The sequence below is a fragment of the Elephantulus edwardii genome, unplaced genomic scaffold (assembly GCF_000299155.1).
Source record: "Elephantulus edwardii isolate Elephantulus edwardi_28Jun2011 unplaced genomic scaffold, EleEdw1.0 scaffold00017, whole genome shotgun sequence".
Classification (NCBI taxonomy): Eukaryota; Metazoa; Chordata; class Mammalia; order Macroscelidea; family Macroscelididae; genus Elephantulus; species Elephantulus edwardii.
Genome location: NW_006399767.1, coordinates 19,389,107 through 19,404,263, shown reverse-complemented (window position 1 = coordinate 19,404,263; position 15,157 = coordinate 19,389,107). Strand labels below are relative to the sequence as shown.

Below are 15,157 nucleotides of genomic sequence, written 5' to 3'. Positions count from 1 at the left end.
TAAGATCCATCTAACATCAGCTACAACATCCCTAGTACCACGACCCCTTCTAAACCTAAGTTTAGAACCACTGAATTGCCTTAAATAAAATATTTTTCTCCTGTTTTCACTAACATTTGCTTTCTCATTTGGATCTTATAATGGTAGTATCAGAAATTATGTGCTCATGTTATCCTCAGCTGAGCAAATGACAGGATCTCAAGGCAATGGAGAAGAAAAGGTGGAGGATCAGTGAAGAAGAGGAAGACCCTTGACCAGGTGGACTGACATGGTGACAGCTGCAATGGGCTCTAATGTATCAGAAGTGTGAGGATGGTACAGGATAGGACAGGGTTCAGATCTGTTGTATGAGTTGTATTTGACTAAACAGCATCTAACAACAAGCCATTAAATTTGTAATCCTGGAAAATCATTGCAATTTCTTTGCTAAGTCTATTAACACACTATATACACAACATAGGGAGCTGTGATGGCCTAGTGGGTAAGGAGTTGCACTGCCAAACCAAAGGTAGGAAGTTCGAATCTGCCAGCTGCTCCATGAGAGAAAGATGGACAATAACCCTTAGGTGATTTACAGCCTCTCAAAACCCACTGGAAGGTCAACTAAGAGTTGGTTCCAGCTCCATAGTAATGAGGGAGTATGAGTGAATGATACACATCTTAGCTCACGCTACTACATTTTACAAGCTGTGAATTTATTTTTATGGAGATCTGGTGCCAAAGGTCATAGTGATCTGTGATGCTAACCCAGAGGCTCTGTGTCTCCAGTGCTTCTAATCCACCAGCAACTCTTTGAGAGGAAGATGGGCAGTCTCCTCCCACTGCCATTTACAGCCTTGCTAACCCACTAGAGAACTGCTGTGAGATGGAGTCAACATGATGACAGTGAGTTTGAGTTTGAGCAGTGTAGCCTGTAGTGTGTTACACCGCTAACCAAAACATCGTGCATCTCCAGCCATTTGAATCCACCAGCTCATCTTTAGGAAATGGGAAGTAGTCTCCTATTGAGATTTTCCCCCTCAATTTGTTTTTTCCTTTTATTGTGATATGAGTGAAAGTTTACTAATCATATTGGTTTTTCATTCAATAATTCATATTTTGTTATTACACCATTACTCAGTTAATCATAGTTAATGTAATTATGGCATCTGATTAAACCCTTACTTTATACTACCTTTCCTTTTATCAGCTAAGTAAATGCCTATTATTTACTTATTAATTTTTACTTCCTTCTCATTCACATTAAGATTTATAGCCTCCAATTGGTTGACAGAAATCCAGTGGACTGTTTCTAATTCAATGGAATTAAGTTTTTTTTTAAGTTAGTAAACTTATTTTAATTTTAAAATAGTTTATTGTTTTTCCAAATATAAAAGCTGTTCATACTTATGTAAAAAAGTATGACAATTTTACAATCTAGAAGTTTAAAAAATATAGTCCCATCACTAGGGCAATGATAATATTGATAAATTTTTTATGTACATATTATAGTTTTATGGTAAAATCATCATGTATGTGTGTCAATATATTCTTTAATTTCTTAATATTATAATTATATACTCTTTAAAGAAATAATTTTAATTGCTATATATTAATTATTTATATTCTACGCTTTAGAGATATTCTTTAACTATTCCCTCATGATTGTATGTTCACACTGTTTACAGTTCAGTGTCATTTTAAATAAGATATCAATTTATCCTTTGCTGAAGTTTCTTTAATAATTCAGAATTTCATCAAAAGATGGATTTCTGGAAATTGCACCACTTGTCCCATCTGGGAGGTCTATAGCACGTGAGCAACAATCCTGGTTTAAGGACTGGCAAGGCCTGGCCTGAACTGCTCTCTATGCCCTGTGAGCCCACAAGGCCTCTTGAGGCATGTTTAAATTCCCTCTGTATCTCGTTTTCCTTGTTTGTAAAAAATGGAAACATATCACCTTCTACAGTATATTGCTGTGAAGAGATAATGTGCATACATCTCTTGTTCATCACTGGGCCCAGGGCCTAAAAGGTGACTGAAAAGTATCTAATGTGCAAGAAATAGGCTGGATGAATGAGTAAATGTGCCTAAGAGTATATAAAACTCACTGCCATTTAGTTGATTCCAACTCATGGCAACCCAGTAAGACAGAGTAGAACTCAGTCATGGGCTTTCTTTTTTTTTTTTTTTTTAAGTCATAGGCTTTCTAAGGTCATAAAAGCTTGACGGAGGCAGACTGTTCCCACAGTGGAGAAGACACTAGTGGACTTGAACCACTATCCATTATGGTTAACAATCAAGTACTTTTGCTACTTAGCCACCAAGACTCACAAGTATTGCTGTTATTGTTAAATTCCACTACTCTGTCAGTCAATTGTGAAGTTGAAGATGATCTCCCCTTTGATGACCCTCTGATTTTCCAAGCATGATGTCTTTTTCCAAAGTCTGGCCCTTCCTGAAAACATATCCAAAGTATGTGAGAAGTCTTTTCACAATCCTTTCTTCTGAAGAACATTTGGGCTGCACTCTTCCCAGACACAAAACCAAATCCAATTCCATCAATCAAATGTATTTCAACTCATAGTGACTCTATTGGACAGAGCAGAACTGTCCTATAGGACTCCCAAGGCTGTGATATTTATAGAAGCAAGCTGTCATATTATTCTCCTACAGAATGGATGGTGGATTTTAAACAGCCAAACTTTTTATTATCTGAACAGTGCTTTAATCACTGTTCCATCAGAGCTCCTCCATTATAACATAGAACACACTATAATTCAATAAAATGACTGCTTCCTTGGTGAATAAAATACTTTCTGAGTGTTGTAATGATTTACTTTCTTACCAGTTATTTATGACTTCTGGTGGCCTAGTGGCAAGAAGCTGCACTGCAATCCCAAAAGCACAGGATTTGTATCCACCAGCTGCTCTGTGGGGGAAAGATGGGCAATTTCCTCTTGTGCAATTAACTGCTTCTGAAAATCTGTCAAAGGGTCTGCTATGGAACGGTCACAACTCCATGGTACAAAAAAACCAACAATAATTCCAACTATTTTAGAAATTAATTGGTTAAAATTATGAAAGGCGTATGTCAGAATTGTCTCTTTTTTTTTTTTTCTCCATACCCATTCAATATGTACACTGAGCAAATAATTTTAGAGGCTGGATTAAATGAAGAACAATGTTGCATTAGGACTGGAGGTCAATGCATCAACAACCTGCTGATGATAACAACCTTGGCTGCAAAAAGTGAAGACAATTTGAAACACTGATTAAAGAAGATCAAAGACTACAGACTTCAATATGCATACACCTTTATATCGAGAAACCAAAAATCCTCATAACATGCTCAATATGCAACAATCCACACCAACATCCATAGTAGCAGCAGTAGGTAAGTAATTAAAAGAGGTATTTCATTAGGCAAATCTGCAGATAAGAACTTTAAAGCACTAACCAGTAGGAAAGTCAGTTTAAAGAGTGAAGTGCACCTGATCACAGCCATAATATTCCCAATTGTTTTCTGAAAATGTAAAAGTTGGACAAAGAATAAGGAAGACCAAAGAAGAATGGATGCCTTTGAACTGAGGCACTGGTGAAGAGTATCAAATATAACATGGACTTCCAGAATGAAACAAATCTATCTTGGAAGAAATGCAACCAAGGTACCTTGTGGAGGCAAGGATCATGAAACTTCATCTCACATACTTTGTTCACATTGGCAAGTCCTTAGAAAAAGAAATTATGCTTCGAAAAGCAGATAGTCAGAGAAATAGAGTAAGATCCTCCATGAGATGCACTGACAGTGACTATTACCATAAGCTTGAGTATAACAGAAGCATGCCCACCTCCTGCCAGAAATCTAGGCCCTGCTGGCAGTCACCTTTCCACTCCTTGAATTGGGAAGCACACTGTACTGACTTGAACTGGCCTCTGGATTCTGCTGCTCTATTGCTGCTTTTTTCTGCATCCATTTCTCACTGTCTCTTGTCATCTCTCCAGTGTAAGAACTCCCTGTCTCAGGTCTAATGAGCTCTTCTTTCTTGATAATAGTGAGATCTTCCATTTCTCAGGGGGCTCATTTGAGGACTAGTAGAATGAGAAAACTGACCAATTCTCATGTTAAAAGTCCTCAAATTGTAAGGACTCATCCCCACAAGGATACCATGCTTCTCAGCTTGCTGCTTTCTTCTTCTTCTTCTTCTTCCTCCTTCTCCTCCTCCTTTTTCTTCTTCTTCTCCTCCTCCTCTCCTCCTTCTCTTCTTCTTCTTGTTTTCTTCTTCTCCTCCCCTCTTCCTCCTTCTCCTCCTCCTTCTCCATCTCCTCCTCCTCCTCCTCCTCAAACTATCCAATCCCCTATTGTGAACCACAAACACCTCACATTTGTGCCTACTCAGTCATCTGGTGGGAGTTACAAAGACTATTCCTAGAAGGAACGTACTAAGCAATTCAGTGCAGCATAATTATTTTTTGAAATCTTTGTTACTTTTTTAGGCTAAAATGTTCTCTTTCAGTATTACATTTCTTGGATGGTAGATGAGGTTGAATTTATTTCCATATATTTAGTAACCTGCTGTAGTTTGTATTATTTGTCTACTGTAGGAGGTACTTAGGTAAGATAATAACAATACAGTATTTTTTGTTGTTGCTGTTGTGTGCTGTGGAGTTGAAATCTTACAGCTGAAATCTGGTGGGTTTTCAGAGGTAATTAATTGCACAAGAAGAGAAGACTGCCCATCCTCCTGTGGAGCAGCTGGTATGTCTTCAGCATTGCAGTTCAGCTTCTTAACACTAAGCCATAATAATATAATAATATCATTATTAAACTACTTACATAAGATTATTATATAAATTATAATCTTTTGTTTCTTACAGCCATTATACAAATTTTATGCTTATTGTTTAATTATTATCTTTGGCTACATGTAGAATTTTTTGTTAACATACAAAAGTGTAATGAGTACTTATATATAATTATAACAATTATATAATATGTTAATCTTTCCCTTTAAGGTCCCTCTAATTCAAGGAGTTAGACAAATATTTACTTATCTTCTATGTTTTTAGGATATGGGTACAAGGGTCTAAATGGACTTTCTTTTAAATAATTAATTATAGCTTCCTTTAAAAAACTAACCATAAGAGAGCTCTGGTGGCCTAGTAGCAAGAAGCTGCACTGTAATCCCAGAGGTACACAGTTCGAATCCACCAGATGCTCTTCTGGAGACGGAGGAACAATCTCCTCCTGTACCAGTCAGATCTGATTTGATAGTACATGCACACAAAATAAAAATAATATAAAAAATATACTAACCATAGTGGTCCTTTCTCTCTACTACAGCCCATTTCATACAAAGAATTACTTTAAAAATACCAGATTTTCCTAGAGCTCCCCCTTTGCCACTAGGGATGCCCAGGCGAGCTAACTCATCAGGGACAAGTAAGCAAAAGTGAATGGATGAGACTTCTGGGCAAGGCTGTTAAAAGGATTGCCTCAGTCAGCAGGTGCTGCTTCTCCTGTTTTCCTCTGTAGGCATGCTGTGATACAGATCAAGAAACCATTCTCTGTGAGGACTAAAACTGGTTACTAAGAATGGCTAAACAAAACAATACAAAGAAGCTCTGATGGCATCCTGGGGCTTCTCTAGCATCTCTGGGTGTTTATCACTGGAATCCTTCCCAGGGGAGGTTAAGTAAGGAGCTGCTGGGCTAAGCTGCTAAAAATTGATTTTGCTGTCACATGTAGGTGAGCCTGTTCCTAACTAATTCACTAACAATGCATCTAATACCATTGCCTGAACAGTTGATATTAAATAATCACATGGCACAGTATCTGATTCAGGTTAATCTGTACTTTCTCTGGACCTATTTTGCACTATTCTTATTACTAGTCCTTCAGTCTCTACTCTTTCAAGTATTTCTTTGCTCCTCTAGATTATTTATTGCTTCAGATAAACTGTGGGATCACTTTTCCGTTTTCTAAAGTCTTTTAAGATTTTGTTAGAAATGATATTAAACCTGTACATTAAAACAAGAAGCACTGTCCTTTTTGGTATTCACATTTATTACTCAGAGCAAAATTCAGAACTCTCCAGTCATAGGTCATCTTTCATTTCCCACAGAAATCCACACTACTGTGTTCACAAAAGTCCTGGACATCTTCTGAACAGCTTACCTTCTTTTTGGTACCATAAAGGGGACTCCGGGGTCCTGAAGGCCTAGTGGTAAGAAGCTTTAGGAAGCTCTGGTGGCCTAGTGGTAAGAAGCTGTGCTGCAATCCCAAAGGTATGTGGTTTGAGTCCACCAGCTGCTCTTTGGAAGAAGGATGGGCAATCTCCTCCCATGAGATTTACTGCCTCTGAAAACCTGCTGGAGGGTAACCTATGGGTCAGTTCTGACACAGAACAATACAGAAGCCCTGATAGTGTAGTAAAGTTCTTAGCTGCTAGTGAAAAAGTTGGTGGTTAGAATCTTCCAGTCACTCTAGAAGAGAAACGTGTGGCAGTCTGCTTCCATAAAGATTTACAGCCATGAGTGCCCCACATGGTAGTTCTATTGCTGCTGTTGTTATAAACCATCAAGTCAGAATTGACTCACAGTGGATCCTCCAAGTGAGGTGTCAGAGGATGTAAATCATGGATCTCTTCAGAGGAGCTGGTGGATTGAAACTGCCTGCTTTTAAGGCAGTTCTATTTTATCTTAAAGGTCCCCTGTGAACTGAAACCGTGACTGTAGAGATAGGCTCAAGTGTATCAGAGATAGTGAGGATGACACAGGATCAGATCTGTTGCTCACGGGATTGCTATGAATTAATGGCACCTAACAACAACATAAAGTGGTTTTGTTTCGGAAAATAAGATTGTTTCTTTTTTTTTTATTTTCTTCATGAATTATCGGCTGATTTGGATATGTATTGAAAGAAGGTCAAGCAGCCTGCATAGAATGAGTCCAATATCAGATGTTTAAGAGCTAACTTTTATTTTGTGACATGACCTCAAATACACTAATCTAAAAACAAAAGCTCAATTATTTTTATCAGCTGCTAAACCATGCACTGGTTGTTATCAAAACTCAGAGTAGGAAATCAATACACTCCCTGTGACCCTCATCACTTGGCCTAGACTACTTCTAGTCATCTCCATCTCCTCTCTCAGGCAGCCAGCCCTGCCGGCTCTTGGCCCAGTCAGAACTTGTTCTTGGGGCAGGTCAGTAAAATCAGGGTATCACTGAAGGTCACAGGGGCAGAGATATGTAAAAAGGAGGCTTGGTTGAGATATGACAAGAAATTATTGTTTCATAAGGGGTCTTCCCATGGGACTACTGCAGCTCTCCAGCACTGTGTGCACTGTTTTGTATATACGTACACTAGCCAGAGAATCAAGAGCAGTTATATTTTGCAGAATCTGTTTTCATCTTATTTTCCAGCTAAATCAGAAGTTAACTGGAAATAAAAAGCTTGATTAGATTCTTTATAAAGCCTTCAAATGAGCTAGTTGATTTCTGGTGGTATGACAAATGCTGATTTATATGATGTTAAAAAAATTGGACTTTTTTTCTCCCCTAACTCTGTTAGATATGTTTCTAACCCCCATCTTTTATCTTAATGAAGAAAATATAATAATCAAAAAATCCTAGAAAAACTCAAAACTGTTTTAGATTATCCTATAGTTTTTACTTTATGTACTCTGAATTAGGACAGATTATTAAGCTATAAAGTACTATTAGAAAAATATAAAAATTAATAAAACAACTATGAGACTAGATGGACAACAAATCACAGAAACACAAATATATAACTGCATCATTAAAAATATATATTTCATTTTCTAATAATGGAAGATAAAAGTATTACTTGTTTATATACAAATCCCACAGCCTGATTCATCATCCCTCTATAAGATAAAGTAGAACTGCCCCTTAGGGTTTTCAAGACTGCAAATCTTTATGACTCTGCCTCCTCTTTCTCTTTTGGAGTAGCTGGTGGGTTTGAACCACTGACTGAATGAAGCATCTCAGCACTTAACTCACTCCAGTGTCAGCATTCCTTAATTAGTTACAAACCAGGAATAAAACATAAAAGATTAAGGTGACAATGTTTCTTCCTGTCATTACTCACTTTTTTTTAATTCAGGTGATTGTCCTAGGGTTGATTCCAATTCACAATGATCCTCCTTAGGTGACTGAAAGCCCTAAGTATCTATCACAGATATAGTTTTAGACATGTGAGTATATATACAACAGCTGTTTTTTTTCCCTATTGTTTTGCACACAGCTTATTAGGTATAGAAAATGGTGAAAGCTAACATTTCCTAGGGCATTTCTGATATTAAGAATTATCTCTTTCAGTTGGCCATTCTGAGCAGCGACAAGGCAGGCAGCTTCCCTTGTTTTCATGCCAGCTGGACAAACTGGGTGGAAGTGTTACAGGAAGTGTTTCCAGGCTGGAAAGGCTTCTATTGCCTCTGCCATGATTTCTGTCAGGGTCCATTGCCCAAGAACAGACTTCAGTAAATGCACTATGGACACATGGTGTGACAGTCACTTCAGTACAGACTCCCAGGATGTATAACGATGTTACCCCCTCTCCATCCCTGGACCATCTGACTCAGTCTAAGGAAATCTTGAAATTTGAGGGTTTCCTCAAATGTCTATAAAGACAGTTGAATAATTTCATGAAAAGTAAAAATAATAGGAAATGGAACTAAAGAGGCATGTCATGACTAAAGTCACAAACTATTTTTACAATTAATGCAGTGTAATACCAGACAAAGGATATCTGATATGCAAAATATATATAGCAGACAAAGGTCCAATCTACGTCCTAGAGACAAGTTGTCAACATTTTATTAATTATTCTCCTCAAAGACTGAGTGAGTAGGGGTGGACCAATATCTGTATCATTAAGAGCCTTTTATTATTGCTGTCATTATGTGCTATTGAGTCGGAATCCATTCATAGCTGACACTCCAATGGACTTTCAGAGGCTATCAATTGCATGGGAAGATATCACACATCTTTCTCCCAAGGAACAGCTGGGGGATCCAAAATGAATGTTTTTGGGTTGTAGAAGTATAAGATTAGTGAAAGAGAGGAAGGCCTCAAGGAGGTAAACTTACAAAGTGATTGCAACAATGAACTCAAGAACAGTGGAGGTTATAAGGATGGCACAAGATCAGGCAAGGTTTTGTTCTGTTTTACACAGGTTTGCTGTGAGTCTGAGCTGACTCCAGGGTACCTAACAACAGCAACAAAAATGTCTTTGGAGAATTTTCCTGGTACTCCTGGAAAGATATGAAGGATAAGATAGAAGACAGTGGAAAAAGACACCTACATGCATCAAATAATCTAGAATGCTTATTCAAACATATTTTAATATTCTGGGGCGAAGGTCAGGGATTTATATTTGTATCAAGCATCCCAAAGGATGCTTATAGTTAACTTTTCAAGCTGCCGCATTTTGACATTTTCCAATTTTACCCACTTCTTTTTAATAGACTCCCACAATGCTCTTTGCTTTTCTGATCTCTCCTAGATGCTGCTGACACGGGTGCAAGGCTGCTCCAATCAAGCTATGCCTTTGAACAAGAACTTGGAGGGCTACATATCGCCTGCTAAATCATTGCCTTCATTTTTTCACTCTCACAGTTCTCACATCTTATCCCTTCCTTGGATCTGATCCAAAAAAGTAAAAAAAAAAAAAGAAGAAGAAGAAAAAAGCTGATAAAGCTCTATGCTTTCCAATTATCTTGGCTTTGTTGCCCTGCCCCCACCGTCCCAAGCCTTGCTTCTTTGGTCAAGAACTATTCCATATGTCACCTTCTAGAATAATCTTTTCCTAATAGCCTAACTCGATGCCTTTTCTTTCTTTTTGAGACCTTCTCATCCTTTGTACCTATTTCTTATTTTCTCATATTCTACTTTACACTATTTGTGTACTAGTCTTAACCATGCTGAGTACAATAAAAGCAGGAATATGACTGAAAAATGCATGCCTATCTAGTACAGTGACTGAAGCAGAGCAAGGTCCCAATAAATGTTTGTTAAACATATGCCTGAATTCATGAGGACAAGGACTATGCATCAATCATTTTTTAAACTCTTGAATATACAGTAGGCATTAACAATGCATGAGCTATATTTAACATCTAGCAACTCTCCTTCTCCCTTTTGGTAGCCAGAGTTTTTTATTTTTAATTTATTTTATATTGGTTTGCATACAAAATTTGTATACATTGTGTTCCATTCATACACACGGTATTTCACACATTCCTCCATTAATATTGTGTTTCCTCTGATCACTCTCATACATTCTGTTTTATAACATTAATCACCATTGATCCATGCCCACCATTACCCCATCTTTTCAGGTCATCACTTATTCCTTTACTCCTCCCTCTGCCAAAGTACTTTAAAAGCACAACACAGTCAAGATTTCAGTACTGCAAGCTAAAGGGTATTGATTTTTTTGTTTTTGCTGTTGTTTTTAACCATAACAATCATGACAATGTTTGTATGCTTCCTTGTCTAGAAGTACTAAAATTACTCTAACGTAAGTTGACTATTTTCTCTAGGGCTAAGATGGATTGTTTTCCTTCTTGGGACATATTTAGATTCTAACTTTATTCCCTTTATAGCAGAGGACATAATAACAATTTACAAATTGTACCTTCACAAATAACAATTTTAATTTTGTTTCAAATTACTAAGTACAGGATAGATTTAATACACACATGTATGTATGTATAACATATATATATATGTATATGTATGTATAATATATATATATAGAGAGAGAGAGAGAGAGAGAGAGAGCACGTGAGCGCCAAGTGCTTTGATAATTAAACTCTGAGATAACAGACTAAACAAGAAATATATAACATAACTTGAAATTATAAGAAATAATTCAGAGGTGCTAGGTCTCCATTACCCAATTTCTCCCAGTGTTAGCATCTTGAAAATTATTTCAAAATATCACACTAGGACATTTCTTGCTTCTACTTCTTGCCAATTATGAATAAAGCTGTTATAAACATCCACATGCAGGTTGTTGTGGGGACATTAGTATTCATTTCACTTGGGCTAAAACTAGGAGAATATTTCCTGAATCATTTGATAAGACTATGTATTTTGTTGCTGTGGTATATGTCAAGTTGGAACTAACCTATAACTGACTCTCCAGAAGGTTTTCAGAGACATCAAACTGCACAGGAGGAGACTATCTATCTAGCTATGTGTGGGGGGTAAAAAAACCACCAAAAAACATACAACAAAACCTGACAGATCGTTCTGTAACTGGATAGATTGTTCTGCAAAGGTCAGTGGTTTAAATTTGTCAGTCACTCCAAAGTACAAAAATGGATAGTGACGATGCATAAAGATTTACAGCACACTTTTTTCTGATTAGTATCCCTATGCTCTAGTGATGATGTTCTGGTGTCTTAGTATTAAGGAGTTGCACTGCCAACCCAAAGGTATGTGGTTTGAACCCACCAGCTTCCAAGGTCCTTCTTCTTAGTGTGCCTTGGTCTGGAAGATCCACTGAAACCTGTTCACCATAAGTAATCCTTCTAGTATGTGAAATATCAGTGGCATAGCTTTCAACATTATAGCAACTCACAAACTAGCACAGTATAAAAATAGACACAAGAGTGATATATTACTCATATTATATATAAGTGAATGTAAAACATAAAAAAAGAAAATGAGAGAGCAGGCATAGTATATATTAAGAGAACATGCATTAGCTGATTAGGGACTTCTGCTACTGAGTGGTAAATTATTGGCTGCTATTGTACAACACCTTAATACCTTGAGTTTGGTTTTACATGCTTAAGCTTATTACAAGAAAAGTGGAAGGGCCTGGATGGCTATCTTCTAACTGTACTTCACATGGATGACTGCAAGACGGCACAGGAGTCCACAGATCTTTTGTCTACTATATTTGGAAGGCATTCAGAGTGTTTAGGACAATCTAGCTCACAATAATTAAATCAGTCATCTTAAAAGATGAGATTTTGGAGTTATGGCTTTTCTCAGCCCAAGAGCATGTGAAACAAGATTAATTGAGCAGATTCTTAATCTAATCCAAATGTAATATATGACATATCTCATTATAAAGAATTATTTCATGATTTTAGAAAAGGAAATATTTCTGAAGTCCTCAGAAATGTAGAATATTAAAAGCATCCAAATATCGTATTCCCAATTCCCTTCTTAAAATGCAAATTCAATATCATTGAGTTGATTCCAACTCATAGCAACACTGCATCAGGATTCCAAGGCTGAAAATCTTAGAGGCTGACAGCCTCATCTTTTTCACCTGAAATGACCCTCTATCTTTCCCAGAATTATGTCCCTCTCCAAGGAATAGCCCCTCCTAGCCACATGACCAAAGTACATGACGTGAAGCCTCATAATTCTTGCCTTCAAAGAGCACTCTGGCAAGACATATTTGTTTGTTCTTTTGGCCGTCCATGGGATGTTCAGTGCTCTTTTCTAACATCATAACTCAAAGGTATCAATCCTTCTGTCATCCTTATTCATTGTCCAGCTCTCATATGCATAGCAATTATCAGAAAGATGTGTCTCATTCAGGCGATGGTTTTTCCAATCACTTTCCTGGACATTAGTGAGCTGAAATGGCTAATCTGAATATAGGCCTAATGTATAGGGAGTTGTGCTGCTGATCCAAAGAGTGAACTGTTTGAATCCAATAAGTGCTCTTTGGGAGAAAGATAGGCATTCTCCTCTCATGTGAAACCTACTAGAAGATCAGCTATGAATTTGTTCTGCGTCAACAGCAATGAATTTGAGTGGATACCAAGAATGATATATTGAAAAGGAATTATACTGTATTCAGAGAATCTTAAATAATGTTTCAAGTTCTATCCTGAAGTACAGTGCAGTCAGTTACAGGATAATATCCATAAACATGCAAGAAAGATTAAGCAATATGTCTATTGTAGACCTGAAACTGAAAAAAAAAAAAAAAGGGAAGAATAATCTTGGAATCTACCAAATTGAAAGAACTAAAGAAAAATCTAAGGTTGAAGTGGCAATAGTGAAGTTTTTTTGAGCAAAATATTCAACACCACAAGAAACAGAAAAGAAGACAGAAGTATAGTTTCTTTTAGAAAATGTTGATGTGCAAACATTTCAAGATGTGGCATTTTTAAAAAATCAATGATATTAAAGGAAGAAATCCAAGCAGATACAATGGCATTAATAAAAAACAATGCCCTAAGAATTGATTAAATACAAACTGAGAAGTTTCAACAAATGAATATGACGCTAAAAGGGCTGACTCATCCATGCCATGCTGTTTGGCAACTTGGCCAGGTGATGGGAAGAGATCCATGTTTGTGCCTATGGCAAAGAAAGATGACTCAGCAGAATGCAGAAATTACTAAACAATATATCACTAATTAATATGTCATTAGTATCATCTAGAATATCATCCATGAAGAGAGCAAAAGGTCACTACAAAAACAGAGGAGAAAGAGACTTTGAAGATTACATTAGTGTGACAAGATGCCTGAACAAATGGAAGAGATGCTGAAGTAAAAAGATTTCAAAGGGAAGGCTTCACATTGCTTTATAATTCTTTGTTTTGTCTTCCAGGGCTGCCCTTTCAAATTTTCTGTTCAGCTCCTTGACTTCGTGATTTGTTTCCTTTTCTTTGGCTTCTTTGCATTGTAGTGCATTATTTAGTGTCTCTTCTGACATTAATTTCCCTCTTTTCTTCTGCCTCTGTCTTTGTAATGACCTTCTGCATTCTTCATGGATGATATTCTTGATATCCTCCCAAAGCTCATGTAGTCTTCTTTCATTAGTGTTCAAGGTTTCAAATCTGTTTTTGAAATAGTTTTTAAATTCAGGTAAAAGAGACTCAAAGTCAAATTTCGGTTCTGTGGCTTTGTTTTCATTAGCTTCAGCCTGAACTTGCATGTGAGCAGTTCTACAATTAGCAGTCAAGAGATAAAAAGATGTGTTACGTTGGGAAAGTCAAGGACCTCTCCAAAGGGCTAGAGAGTGAGAATGTTGGTTGTAAAGGCTCAGGTGTATCTGAGCCAAGCCACAGTCTTTTCAATTGTTTCCTAAACATATGAAAGTTGGACAATGAATAAGGACGACAGAAGAAGAATTGTTGTTGTTTTGTGCCATGGAATCATCTGCAACTCAAAGTGACCCTATGCACAACAGCTCCGAACCCTGCCCCTATCCTGAGCCAATCTCATCATCTCTGACTAACCTAATCTCATTTCTCCAGTCTCCATGTCAATCCATTTCATCTGGGGTCTTCCTCTCCTGCTCTGTCCCTTCACCCTTCCAAGCATGATGTCCTTTTCCAAGGACTAGTTCCTCCTGGCCATGTGCCTAAAGTATGTGAGATGGAGCTTCAAACTCCTTGCCTTCTGAGAGCAGTATTAATGCCTTTGAATTGTGGTGTTGGGGAAGAGTACTGCATACTCTATGCACTGGTAAAAGAATAAACAAGCCTATTTGGAAGAAGGAGTGGTAACCACTTCCTAAATAACATGCCTTTGGAAACCCTATGAATTTTGATAAATGTTGATAGTTGTAGAGGGGCTTCAAACCTTTTGTTCATAATGTTGCTACGAGTAGTACTTGACTTGAAGGCAGTCAACAGCAACAACAACATCTAAGAGAAAGAGCAATAAGGGTACTACTCCTTGGAGGCAAGGATGAGGACACTTCATCTCACTTACTTAGGGTATGTTTTCAGGAGGCACTAATCCTTGGAAAAGACATAATGCTGGAAAAGGTGGAGTGTCAGAGAAAAACAGAAAGACTCTCAACAAGATGGACTAAAACTTTGAGTGTAGCAGTATGGGCCCAGGCATGTGGGAGACAAAGAGGACAGCACAGGATAAAACACAGTTCTGATCTGTTGTTCATAATGTCACTATGAGTAATCCCATTAAGGGTACATACAATAATGCAAGATGTTAATACAAACAGAAATGGTGTGCTATGAGAGATGAGGACTCTATATTTTTAGTCCAATTTTTCCATAAATAGAAAACAGTTCTGAGAATAAAGTCTACTTCAATAAATGAAGGTGGATTTAAACCATCAGTCTTTTGGTTAACAATCTAACATTTAAAATGCAAATGACAAAGAGCTAGTCACATCTGAAAAGACAAACTAACCA

At 37.3% G+C, this 15,157-nt stretch overlaps 1 protein-coding gene across 1 annotated transcript in view; it reads right to left on the bottom strand.

Annotated features, from left to right (window-relative positions):
* KIF6 (kinesin family member 6) overlaps window positions 1–15,157 on the bottom strand; it is a 738,393-nt gene that overhangs the window by 535,566 nt on the left and 187,670 nt on the right. The gene's annotated exons all lie outside the window — the stretch shown is intronic.